Source organism: Palaemon carinicauda, chromosome 38 (assembly GCF_036898095.1).
Source record: "Palaemon carinicauda isolate YSFRI2023 chromosome 38, ASM3689809v2, whole genome shotgun sequence".
Taxonomy (NCBI): Eukaryota; Metazoa; Arthropoda; class Malacostraca; order Decapoda; family Palaemonidae; genus Palaemon; species Palaemon carinicauda.
In genome coordinates this window covers 1,385,427-1,398,428 of record NC_090762.1, presented here as the reverse complement: position 1 = coordinate 1,398,428, position 13,002 = coordinate 1,385,427, and the positions used below count along the sequence as shown (strand labels likewise).

At 36.2% G+C, this 13,002-nt stretch overlaps 1 long non-coding RNA gene across 1 annotated transcript in view; it reads left to right on the top strand.

The window, feature by feature from the left end:
- The window catches only part of LOC137630062 (uncharacterized), a 31,486-nt gene extending 18,933 nt beyond the window's left edge, over positions 1–12,553 (top strand). The window contains exons 2-3 of the long non-coding RNA XR_011041629.1: positions 1,630–1,720; positions 12,279–12,553. This is a non-coding gene — a long non-coding RNA (uncharacterized lncRNA). The remainder of the gene's footprint in view (positions 1–1,629; positions 1,721–12,278) is intronic.
- Positions 12,554–13,002: the final 449 nt, after the last annotated feature.

The following is a 13,002-nucleotide window of genomic DNA, read 5'->3' as shown; positions in this document are numbered from 1 at the left end:
ATTTAGCGTTATGAAATTTCATCTGTGGTGGATAACGGGTGAGGGTGGGCTGTGGCACCCTAGCAGTATCAGCCGAACTCGGTTGAGTCCCTTGTCAGGCTGGGAGGAACGTAGAGAGGAGAGGTCCCCTTTTTTGTCTCATTTGTTTAATGTTGGCTACCCCCCAAAATTAGGGGAAGTGCCTTGGTATATGTATGTATTCTTTACATATTCTCCTCTCCGTCATATACAGGATAACACTGATATTACCAAACAATTCTTTTTACTGCAATGTAATTGTTCAGTGGTCACTTTCCCCTTTGTAAGGGTAGAAGAAACTCTTCACCTATGGTAAGCAGCTCTTCTAGGAGAAGGATACTCCAAAATCAAACTATTATTCTCTAATATTGGGTAGTGCCATAACTTCTGTACCATAACTTCTGTACCATGGTCTTTCACTGTCTTGGGTTAGTTCTCTTGCTTGAGGGTGCACTCGGGCGCGCTATTCTATCTTAATTCTCTTCCTCTTGTTTTGTTAAAGTTTTTATAGTTTGTGTATATATATATATATATATATATATATATATATATATATATATATATATAAATATATATATATATATATGTATATGTATATATATATGTATGTATATATATATATACATATATATATATATATATATATATGTATGTATATATATATACATATATATATATATATATATATATATATATATATAAAGTATCCTTAAGCCAGGGTATACTAGCTAGTGTACGTAACGATATAATTGTGTAAAATATAATGCAAATGCATCCATCCAAGTATTCTTTTGATTAGCACACACACACACACATATATATATATATATAATATATATATATATATATATATATATATATATATGGATATGGATTATTTATACACGTGTAGTATATATATATATATATATATATATATATATATATATATATATATATATATATATATATATACATATATATATATGTATATATATGTGTATATATATATATATATATATATATATATATATATATATATATATAAAAGTATCCTTAAGCCAGGGTATATTAGTTAGTGTACATAACGATGTAATTGTGTAGAATAGAAGCTATCAATTAGGCAAGAAATATAATGCAGAAGTATTCGTCCAAGAATTCTTTTGCTTTGTAATTGTGAACCCTAGAAAATACTGATTCTGAAACTTTGCTTTTATTATTGGTGTTAATTAACTTGTCCAGCTTGGTAATGTATTCTAGGTATCGATTTGTCATAAGACTTCTTTTTTTTTTTAAATAATTCATCCATGTTTGACATCAAGATGCTCTGTTAATTAAAAATGGCAAATGATATATTGGCATTTAATGATATGTAAATGCATTTATTGAATTTTTTTTCACATGTAATTGTGAGCATTTAAAATGATGAACAGATTAACAATGTTGTGAGCAATGTTCTTAGATTGTTACACAGTAATTTGTCCAGTTGGCTAATCTGTACTACATAAATGCTTGCCTTGAGTCTTTGTTAAACAAAATCATTAAATACAATACATTGAAATTGAGCTTGTAGTGATCATACAATTTAATTTACCCAGTTTAAAGAAATTAATCATTAATTTTTTTTTTCAGGAATCTGGTTAACAAAACAGCAAAACTTACAGGACTTGAAAATCGAAGTATTCCAGTGACTCCCCACAACTGGATCACCATAATTAATATGGTAAGTTGAAATATCTGTGTAGTGCATCTACTTTGTAAGATATGTCAGTATCTAATTTTCGAGAACTTATCTCTTACGTGTTATTAGTAAGGTGGTTTCAGTTTTCTGGAAAAAAGTTATAATACCTTGCAATCTTGTTAATCGGGCTATCATAGTATCAGAAGGATTTAATTTGTATAATACAAAATATTTACTAATTCTCTCTCTCTCTCTCTCTCTCTCTCTCTCTCTCTCTCTCTCTCTCTCTCTCTCTCTCTCTCTCTAAGCCAATAAGTGTGTTGGAGAGATGGCCAAACGGGTTAAGGATGCAAGTCTTGCTGTGAAAGGCTGGTGTTGATTTTTCATGTCCAAGGACCTTCCCGAGAAATTTCACGGTGGGCAACCTTCAGAAATTCCACGCGGTACTTTTTATCCACGTTAAGTTTTATATAAACTCTATGGAAATACTGTCTGCCTTGTGGACCCGTTAATACCTATATCTTCAAAACTAAACTAGGTTAGGCTGAAACATCAATTAATCAATGTTTTTATAAGTTTCATGACGCGAGGAATCCGATTTTTACCCTTAGTTTCATTGCCTAAAGCACCAAAAAATCGTTTAAGAGTTCATTTTGTCGTGAAAATGTTTGATGCAACCACGATGGTCTGCCTATCTTTGTCGATAACTTGTTAACTTTAACAAATATCAAAATAAGGGTACATTAAATCCTACTAGACTATTCGGGCAATTTAGTTTCTGTAGTGGGAACATTTGCCAATTCCTTTTTTTTTTTTCCTTATAGCCACACTTAATTCAGTGTTCCATGAATTTTGGGATGGACTTTCTTGTTATTTTTATAGTTACACGTGTCAAATTAGAATGACCTATCATATCAGTCATGTTAAGAATTACTGGAATATCAGGTAATTTTATTACTAGGGCTGCATGTTGTACTTACTACAGTAATGAGTTAGCAGTAGGTGGGAGGGACTGGAGAAAGACTATTTCACTCGCAATATTTTTTGTTAGAAAATCTGCAAGACTTGACACAATTCTGTATGGCATTGTCACCATGCAATATAAGACTTGTTGCCTCCTGTTTCAGCTGTTCAGTTACACAAGACATCTCATTAAGGTCAGAATGATGTTGTGAAACTCTTGACATATAATGTCAGGGTAATTCCTTCCGGCCTTTCAACATTTTCGGGTTTTCAAAACCACAAATGGAACTAGGATTATCTTTACCTGCCAAAGCATGAAAGATGGAACCTGGGGTCTGCTGAGTCAGTTTATATGCAACCTCGTGAATTGGTAAATATTCATTACCTGCCAGGTGAACCTTTAGTTCTTTTGATAAAGTTTATTTACTGGCTTAGTAAGTACACATTGCGTTGAGGTCTGCTTCATTGCTATGCATCACCAGTCGTTCTGCTTGCAGTGTCTGCTTCGGCTTCGTTACTTTCAAGATTCACTACATTACAGATTGCTTACTGGTTATCTCGAAGAGTAGTTGTGCTGTCAAAGAAACCACCAGAGAGGAAAACTATAACGCTTCCTAGTTATTTTAGGCTTGACTATGCCTTGCATAGAAAATCAAGCGGCTGAGTTTTGTTGTGAGAGTGATTCAAAAAGATGTGAATGGGGACGTTGGAACAAGTACACTAAGTTCAAAGACTGGTATTTGTTGTCCATTTACTTTTATACCGAGTTAAAAATCGAAATGGACACGTTCCTTGCCTACTTGCCTAGAAAAGATTGTGGTGATATCGAGCTTGCACTTCATAAAAATTTTGATAGGCAAAAAGGACCACATTCGGATTATGTGCATTCCTTCAACAACTGCTGTATGCTTTTTTTTGCACCCGGTTAAAGCTGTCTCATTTCAGTCTTCCTCTCTTGTTGACGTAAACCACTGAAAATAAATAAGGCAGAAGAATTCATTGAACACACTTGCATTCCAATTATTCGTTTCATAGATATCCACCTCACCACCAGACATAATGTTCAGTTAAAGTCTGTGCAAAGCAGTGACCTATGGAGTTATGAATTGTTGAATCTTGGTTGTTAAATGTTTTGGAGATTGTGATGCTAAAGTTTTCAATTTAACAACTGGCATCTTGATATTTCTGTAATGTAGATGACACTTTCTCTCCATTTAACCATCATGGTGGAATTTGTTGAAAAAAAGGCTTTATAAATCTGCAGGACATTACCTCCAAGACACCGACAACTAGGTTGTCATCTTTGTTTGTGATGACCCAGCCTCATGTTGAACTGTTACCTCACCTGGAGGAACCTGAAGCATTTCTTTGAAACATCCTTACATGGCAATAGAGATCAGTTTAACATAAGCACTTTTGTTTGTGCCCTTTCATTCAGTGGGATTCATTTCAATCCTAGTTTATTTTTTAGAAATCCATTTTACGTTTGTTGAAGGATGAGGTCAGCTGATTCTCAATAATGTCTACCTTCTGCTCTTCTGACAATAAAATCTTCATGTTCATTGTACGTTTTATATAGAGCCAGGTGCGTTCACTTCAGATTTTTAATTTCTTTGAGATACAAGAACAACCATATTCCACACGTGTGGTGTCCTCTGTAAGATAAGTGTCTTTGCTACGTTAAAAAATGTGTTTCTGTAAGTAAAATTTAAGTTGTCTTTGTTAGCATTCCACTAAGGAGTGTAATTCGCAACTGCCACAGTGTATTAACTGCACAAAGTTAAACAAACTAAATGATCTTAAAGTAAATTCAAGAAATTCCAAAGTTTTTGACTTGGAATTGTAAAGACTAGCTTAAAATACTGATCATGGATACTAAAGATGTCATAAACTGTGGTTACGTAAATATACAATCTGTTGGTAATAAAACTATTCAAATTTGAGAATGGATTAACAAGAAATACTTGCACTTAGTAGCATTATCTGAAACATGGCTAAATAACTTTGACAAGGCTCAGATCATGGAAATGACCCCCCCCCCCCACACACACACATACCACCTTTCATATTCCGAGAGAGGGTACGTCTGGTGGGGGGTGTCTGACTCTTCATTCATAAAGGTTACTTAAATCTCAAATTGTTAAGAACTATTGTAACAAGCTTTGGATATATAGGAATAAACTTTACAGAAAAATATGCATTGTAACAGTTTACAAACTTCCGAGAGCAAATGCTAGTATCTTTTTTGAAGAATTCAGTGCACTTATTGAGATGATTACCATGGAGAAAAATGAATTAATTATTTGTGGAGACTTCAATTTTTGGATGGATGACACATCAAATCTTGATGCTTTAGAACTATATACCCGAGATTACAGTCACTCAATACACATAGTCTCTGGCCTTGTAGTCAAAGCGGAGTGGGTTGCTTATCCAATATTTGTCTAGTCTGGCTTTGAAGGTATAAGGTATTGCGTGTCTCTGCAGATATGACTTCTTCCGGCAGCTGGTTCCAAGCATTCACCACCCGTTGGGAGAAGTGGTGGGATCGAACTGACCCCGCTGCACTCGTCGGCTGTCGCTGCTTATATAAAACACAGGGAGTGTCCTCTGGTTCTGCTGTCTTTTTTTACAATAGAAGCATCTTCTCAGTCCACTTGTACTCCCCATGTAGATACTCGTAAATTTGGATGGCATCTCCTCTTAGTCTATGGAACACCAGCGTTGGAAGGTCCAGCTTCTTCAGCCGCTCCTCATAGGACAGGTCCTGCAGGCCCAGATCTAATTTTGTCACTCTCCTTTGAACATCTTCTATGGTATCGATGTCCTTCATATACATTGACGACCACACTGAGGTACAGTAGTGTATTCCAGCTTTGAGCAAATCGGCCCCTTATAGAGAGAACGGAACATGTTAAAGTCCATATACGTGAAAGACTGATGACATATGCTAACTAACTTGTTAGCTGCAGCTGCAGTTTTAAGGCTGTGGGTCTGGAAACACAAACCAGAATCAATATGGATTCCTAGAGCCTTTAGAATTGCCGCACCAAAACTTTTTAATAAACTGCCATATGAGCTGAGATCATGCATCAGTCCAGCTGCCTTCAGGAAAAAGTTGAAGACCTATCTTTTCCATTGAACATATGACATACAAGATCTCACCATGAGGGATGATTATTCACTCTAGTCGTCTCTACACCTGGATGTTGAAATGACAAGATCAGTAAAGGATGGTCTGTCGGAGCACCTCCTCACGGGTGGAATACAGACCTAAAACTTCGCAAGAAGTAACAAATAAGTAAGTAAAAGAGTTGTGCCCATTGTGTACCCTGCTTATGTGCCTGTCCCCTGCCGAGATGTAGTATGTGGCATTTTTCTGAGTGAAACACTAATTGTCACTGCTGCAACCACTGTAGTAGACTGTCTATGTTTTGCTGGAACTATAAATCTTTGTGTTATCTGCATAAAGATCAATACCGCAAATAACAGCTTCTGTAATGTCATTTATGAAGATCACAAACAGGAGTGGCCCAAAGACTTAGCCCTGTTGAATACTGCTGGTTATGCCCACCCAAGAAGACTTGGACTAATTAAGCACTACTCATTGCTGTCTATTGTGTAGGAATGATTCGATCCACTCTAATGCATCGCCTTCGATGCCATTGTTCTTAACTTTTGCGAGTAACTGTTGATGAGAACCGAGTCAAAAGCTTCTGAAAGTCACAGTAAAGCACATCAACTCCTTTATTTTCTTCAAGGAGTGTTGTCCATTCTTCCAGAGATTCTAGTAGCTGAGTGGTAGTAGACCTGCCACTCGTGAACTCATGCTGATCTTTAGAGAATAAATTGTTTTATGCTTTTTTTTTTATTCATGTTGATCTAGTTAGCGGGGCCTCTATTTATTTGTACCTTTATCAAGGTGTATGAGCCCGAGGGTTCTAGTCTTTGGGTTTCTTATAGACAGCATTGGTGAAGCAGCTCAATATTGTATGCTTATTTTTTTGTATTAGTATTAATCTACTTACCGGAGGTCCAATTTATTTCTACCCGTAACAAAGTGGGTGGATCTGAGGGTACTAGCTTTTGGGTTTCCTATAGACGCTGTTTGAGAAGCAGCCCAATATTTTATGCATGATATTTTGCACATGCTACTCTGGCTACCGGAGGCTCAATTTATTTCTACCCGTAACAATGCGGATCAGCCTGAGGGTTCTAGTTTTTAGGTCTCTCATAGATGGTATTGGTGAAGCAGCTCAAGGATGTATTTTTTATTTTTTTAATTCGTATTAATCTAGTTACACGAGGCTCGATTTATTTCTACCTGTATCAAGGTGGATGAGGCTGAGGATTCTAGCCTTTAGGTTTCTTATCGACAATATTGGTAAAGCAGCTCAATATTGTCCGCTGATTTTTTGCATTGATGTTAATCTAGTTACTGAAGGCTCAATTTATTTCTACCTGTATCAAGGTTGATGAGACCGAGGTTTTTAGCCTTTGAGTTTCTTATAGAGAGAGTTGGTGAAGCAGCCCGATATTGTAGACTGTGCTTGATTTTTTTATTCATGTTAATCTAGTTACTGGATGCTCAATTTATTTCTACCTGTACCAAAGTGGATGAGCCTGAGGGTTTTAGCTGAGTTTCTTATAGACACATGTTGGTGAAGCAGCTCAATGTTGTATGCTTATTTTTTTGCATTAGTATTAATCTAGTTACAGGAGGTTCGATTTATTTCTACCTATATCATAGTAGATGAGGCTCAATTTATTACTACCTGTAACAATGTGGATCAACCTGGGGGTTCCAGCCGTTAGGTCTCTCATAGACGCTATTGGTGAAGCAGCTCAATGTTGTATTTTTGGTTTTTTGCATTCGTGTTACTGTTACTGGAGGCTCGATTTATTTCTACTTGTAACAATGTGGATCAACCCGAGGGTTGTTTTAAGGTCTCTCATAGATGCTATTGGTGAAGCAGCTCAATGTTGTATTTTTTTTTTTTTTGCATTCGTGTTACTGTTACTGGAGGCTCGATTTATTTCTACTTGTAACAATGTGGATCAACCCGAGGGTTGTTTTAAGGTCTCTCATAGATGCTATTGGTGAAGCAGCTCAATGTTGTATTTTTTTTTTTTTGCATTCGTGTTACTGTTACTGGAGGCTCGATTTATTTCTACTTGTAACAATGTGGATCAACCCGAGGGTTGTTTTAAGGTCTCTCATAGATGCTATTGGTGAAGCAGCTCAATGTTGTATTTTTTATTTTTTTGCATTCGTGTTACTGTTACTGGAGGCTCGATTTATTTCTACCTGTAACAATGTGGATCAGCCTGAGGGTTCTAGTTTTAAGGTCTCTCATAGATGCTATTGGTGAAGCAGCTCAATGTTTTCTTTTTTATTTGTTTGCATTCGTGTTACTGTTACTGGAGGCTCAATTTATTTCTACCAGTAACAATGTGGATCAGCCTGAGGGTTCTAGTTTTAAAGTCTCTCATAGATGCTATTGGTGAAGCAGCTCAATGTTGTATTTTTTATTTTTTTGCATTTGTGTTACTGTTACTGGAGGCTCAATTTATTTCTACCTGTAACAATGTGGATCAACCTGAGGGTTCCAGCCGTTAGGTCTCTCATAGACGCTATTGGTGAAGCAGCTCAATGTTGTATTTTTGGTTTTTTGCATTCGCGTTAAGGAAGTTACTGGAGGCTCAATTTATTTCTACCAGTAACAATGTGGATCAGCCTGAGGGTTCTAGTTTTAAGGTCTCTCATAGATGCTATTGGTGAAGCAGCTCAATGTTGTATTTTTTATTTTTTTGCATTTGTGTTACTGTTAGTGGAGGCTCAATTTATTTCTACCTGTAACAATGTGGATCAGCCTGAGGGTTCTAGTTTAAAGTCTCTCATAGATGCTATTGGTGAAGCAGCTCAATGTTGTATTTTTTATTTTTTTGCATTCGTGTTACTGTTACTGGAGGCTCGATTTATTTCTAAATGTAACAATGTCGATCAGCCTGAGGGTTCTAGTTTTAAGGTCTCTCATAGATGCTATTGGTGAAGCAGCTCAATGTTATATTTTTAATTTTTTTGCATTCGTGTTACTTTTACTGGAGGCTCGATTTATTTCTACCTGTAACAATATGGATCTGTCTGAGGGTTCTAGTTTTAAGGTCTCTCATAGATGCTATTGGTGAAGCAGCTCAATGTTATATTTTTTTTTTTTTTTTTTGCATTCGTGTTACTGTTACTGGAGGCTCGATTTATTTCTACCTGTAACAATGTGGATCAGCCTGAGGGTTCTAGTTTTAAGGTCTGTCATAGATGCTATTGGTGAAGCAGCTCAATGTTGTATTTTTTATTTTTTTTGCATTCGTGTTACTGTTACTGGAGGCTCAATTTATTTCTACCTGTAACAATGTGGATCAGCCTGAGGGTTCCAGCCGTTAGGTCTCTCGTAGACGCTATTGGTGAAGCAGCTCAATGTTGTATTTTTGGTTTTTTGCATTCGCGTTAACGAAGTTACTGGAGGTTCAATTTATTTCTACCAGTAACAATGTGGATCAGACTGAGGGTTCTAGTTTTAAGGTCTCTCATAGATGCTATTGGTGAAGCAGCTCAATGTTGTATTTTTAATTTTTTTGCATTCGTGTTACTGTTAATGGAGGCTCAATTTATTTCTACCTGTAACAATGTGGATCAGCCTGAGGGTTCCAGCCGTTAGGTCTCTCATAGACGCTATTGGTGAAGCAGCTCAATGTTGTATTTTTGTTTTTTTTCATTCGCATTAACGAAGTTACTGGAGGCTCTATTTATTTCTACCTGTAACAATGTGGATCAGCCTGAAGGTTCTAGTTTTAAGGTCTCTCATAGATGCTATTGGTGAAGCAGCTCTGTTATATTTTTTATTTTTTTGCATTCGTGTTACTGTTACTGGAGGCTCGATTGATTTCTACCTGTAACAATGTGGATCAACCTGAGGGTTCTAGTTTTAAGGTCTCTCATAAATGCTATTGGTGAAGCAGCTCAATGTTGTCTTTTTTATTTGTTTGCATTCGTGTTACTGTTACTGGAGGCTCAATTTATTTCCATCTGTAACAATGTGGATCAGCCTGAGGGTTCTAGCTTTTAGAGCTCTCATAAACGCTATTGGTGAAACAGCTGTATTGCATTTTTTATTTTTTGCATTCGTGTTAATCTAGTTAGAGGAGGCTCAATTTATTTCTACCTCTATCAACCTCTATCAAGGTGGATGACTGTGAGGGTTCCAGCTTTCAGGTCTCCCATAGATGTTATTGGTGAAGCAGTTCAATGTTGTATTTTTTGAGTTTTGCATTCTCGGTAATGAAGTTACTGCAGGCTTAATTTATTTCTATCTGTATCAAGGTTGATGAGCCTGAGGGTTTTGACGTTTGGGTTTCTTATAGACAGGGTTGTTGAAGCAGCTCAATGTTGAATGCTTGATATTTTGCCTTAGTATTAATCAAGTTACCGGAGGTCCTGTTAGATTAATAGCATCTAATGCATCTTATCCAGACATCAGAAAGTTGATTGGAGGCTAATATTTTTTTATCTAAAAATGTGTGTTATTGTAGCTTTAACCTTTGATTTTGGGATGTGAACGTAGTGTGTTTAATATATCTATCCCTGTAGATAGATTATTTTCAAAAAAATAATAAGGCGTTTTCTTACAACGGGATTTTTGTAATTTAGAACAAATGTGTGTTTTCGAGGTTTTACATTACAAAATTGGGTACGATTTAATGCTGCGAAATTCCAATGCCCCCCCCCCCCTTATGGTTTTATCAGGGGGTGGGCTTGAGTGGTAGACTTGAGAACAAAAAACATTCCAAAGGCATTCAAATCAATTTAATAGACCAATTAAAGTCACAACTAATTAATTGGCTGTAGCCTGATACTTTTCTTGAAGTTAAACCTTCTAGTATAACATGTCTGTAGCTCGATTTGGCTTAGTCAGATAGTCTTTTTATATAACTGAGAGAAGACCTATTAACTGCTTCCTACCGTGAACAACGGTGGTATGAAGCAGATCTTTCTTTTCTGGTCTAACGTGATTTCTTGTGTATTTCATTTGTCGCTCAATGGTTGAGGTCTTAGCGTGACAAAACCAAATGGAAAATGTTGAGTTTTGACTTCTCTATAATTGTCACATTGTTAATATTTTACGTGAAAATTTATGATAATATGGCTGTTTAGAGTAATCTGTAGTTAGTCAACTTAGGAGGGTTTTCGTGGAGGGGTTGGAGAGGTGTAGGTAGGTTTACATGTTTAGGGTGGTTGTTTTGTGTGCGCGCGCGCACTAGGAATTGATATGAAATCCTTGAGTGGTTGATTTGTTCATTTAGTTCCTATTCTAATGAATTCCAATTTCTTTGCCTTGCGAGTGAGTGGGTGAATTTTGTTTGACAAAGCTGTTTGAATCTAAATACTACAGAATACAGATTCACTTGCTTATTTGTTATAATTAAAGGTCATTTTCTTACTGATATTCGTTTCAGTTATTACAATAGCGTGATGACATAAACAATTGTTGCCTCGAATAAACGACGTGGTCAGGCAATATAATTTGATTTGAATAATTTCCAGAAAAGTTGTACATAGACCGTTTAATTTAAGGGGAAAGGAGATAGAATATTTGACCTGCCTGCAGGAGGGTCAGTGCCATCAGTGGTCAGGCAATATAATTTGATTTGAATAATTTCCAGAAAAGTTGTACATAGACCGTTTAATTTAAGGGGAAAGGAGATAGAATATTTGACCTGCCTGCAGGAGGGTCAGTGCCATCAGTATGCTTGTATTTCTCTCTCTCTCTCTCTCTCTCTCTCTCTCTCTCTCTCTCTCTCTCTCTCTCTCTCTCGTCGCATACACCTTAATAACTTCAGTTTTGTCTTGTTGTTCTGGTTTGACTGTATTTAGCATTTCTATCTGAGCTCAAGTTTGTTTCGATGCAATGCTAGTATATTTCACTGACGTGTACTTCAAATGTACTTTTGTCTTCCTCTTCATTTATTTCTCAAATGTTGCATATTTATTTAGGACTAACCACTTTCTCTACAATGCAGTTGTTTTTTTGACTTACCTGTTTCTCTCTTTTCTTTCTTTTCTTTCTTTTCTTTTTCCTTGTACTTGATACTCCCAGTCGCCTTTACCTTCTTGAGTCATAATGTGCACATTTTCATTTTATCCAAATTTTTGTGACTTTTGTGCTCATTTTATTTGTATCAGTTTTTGGGGATGTTTTATGTGCACATTTGATTTTTATCCAAGTTTTTGGGGCTATAAAAAATGAAATGTGCACATTGTTTTAACAGTTTCATTTGTCAATTTTTGGTTTTATAATACAAATTTTTGTCTCTAATATTACAAGTTTCATTTGTCAATTTTTGGTTTTATAATACCAATTTTTGTCTCTAATATTACTGCGAATAATTGTCTATCGCATATTTTAAATTGTTTGTTTAATTGTGTTCCATTAGATATTTTCCACATTTTAGAAGTTTAGATATTTTCCACATTTTAGAAGTTTAGATATTTTCCACATTTTAGAAGTTTAGATATTTTCCACATTTTAGAAGTTTATTCCATTTTGCATATTAACTAATTGTGCTAATAATTATTTCGCAGGTAAATCATTAGCCGACGGTGTGGTGACACGGTGAGATGAAAGAGGCAAGAGGATCGCCGGTACTCAAGAAACATGACACGTTGAGATGAAAGAGGCAATAGGATCGCCGGTACTCAAGAAACATGACACGGTGAGATGAAAGAGGCAAGAGGATCGCCGGTACTCAAGAAACCTAACACCAGACGCTGGTAATCCAGGGCGGACTGACTTTTATATCTGGACCCATAAATGTATATCTCTAAAATTTGAAGTTTTAGTTTTTTTTTTTTTTTTTTTTTGGGGGGGGGGACATCAGCTGTTATTGGCATTACGAGACAGCAATTGGCATTGTATCTAGTGTTCTATTGTATCTAGTGTTCGATTGTATCATGTTTGATGAAAAATAAAAGTAATAAGGTCATTTTATAATTTTATTTGAATCCAAAAGTTGTATTTTTTATAATGGTATCAATACAGGTAGCATGAGGGAGCAGAAATATTGGCGTGAAGCCCGAGAGTTGCCATGTAGAATATTAATTTTCATTTTTGGGAGATAGGTTTGCAGACCTTTTACTCACTCAAGGGTAGGCACAAAAGGCAGTCCACCCTCCATGGGAAAACGGTGCTCTTTATTCCTCTAATGCGCCCGTCCGGATCCGTGTACCTCATAACCTCAATTACCTAGAAATACCAGAGTTCAGTAGTTAGTAATTACACAAGGTAAACTGTCGGAAACGGACACCG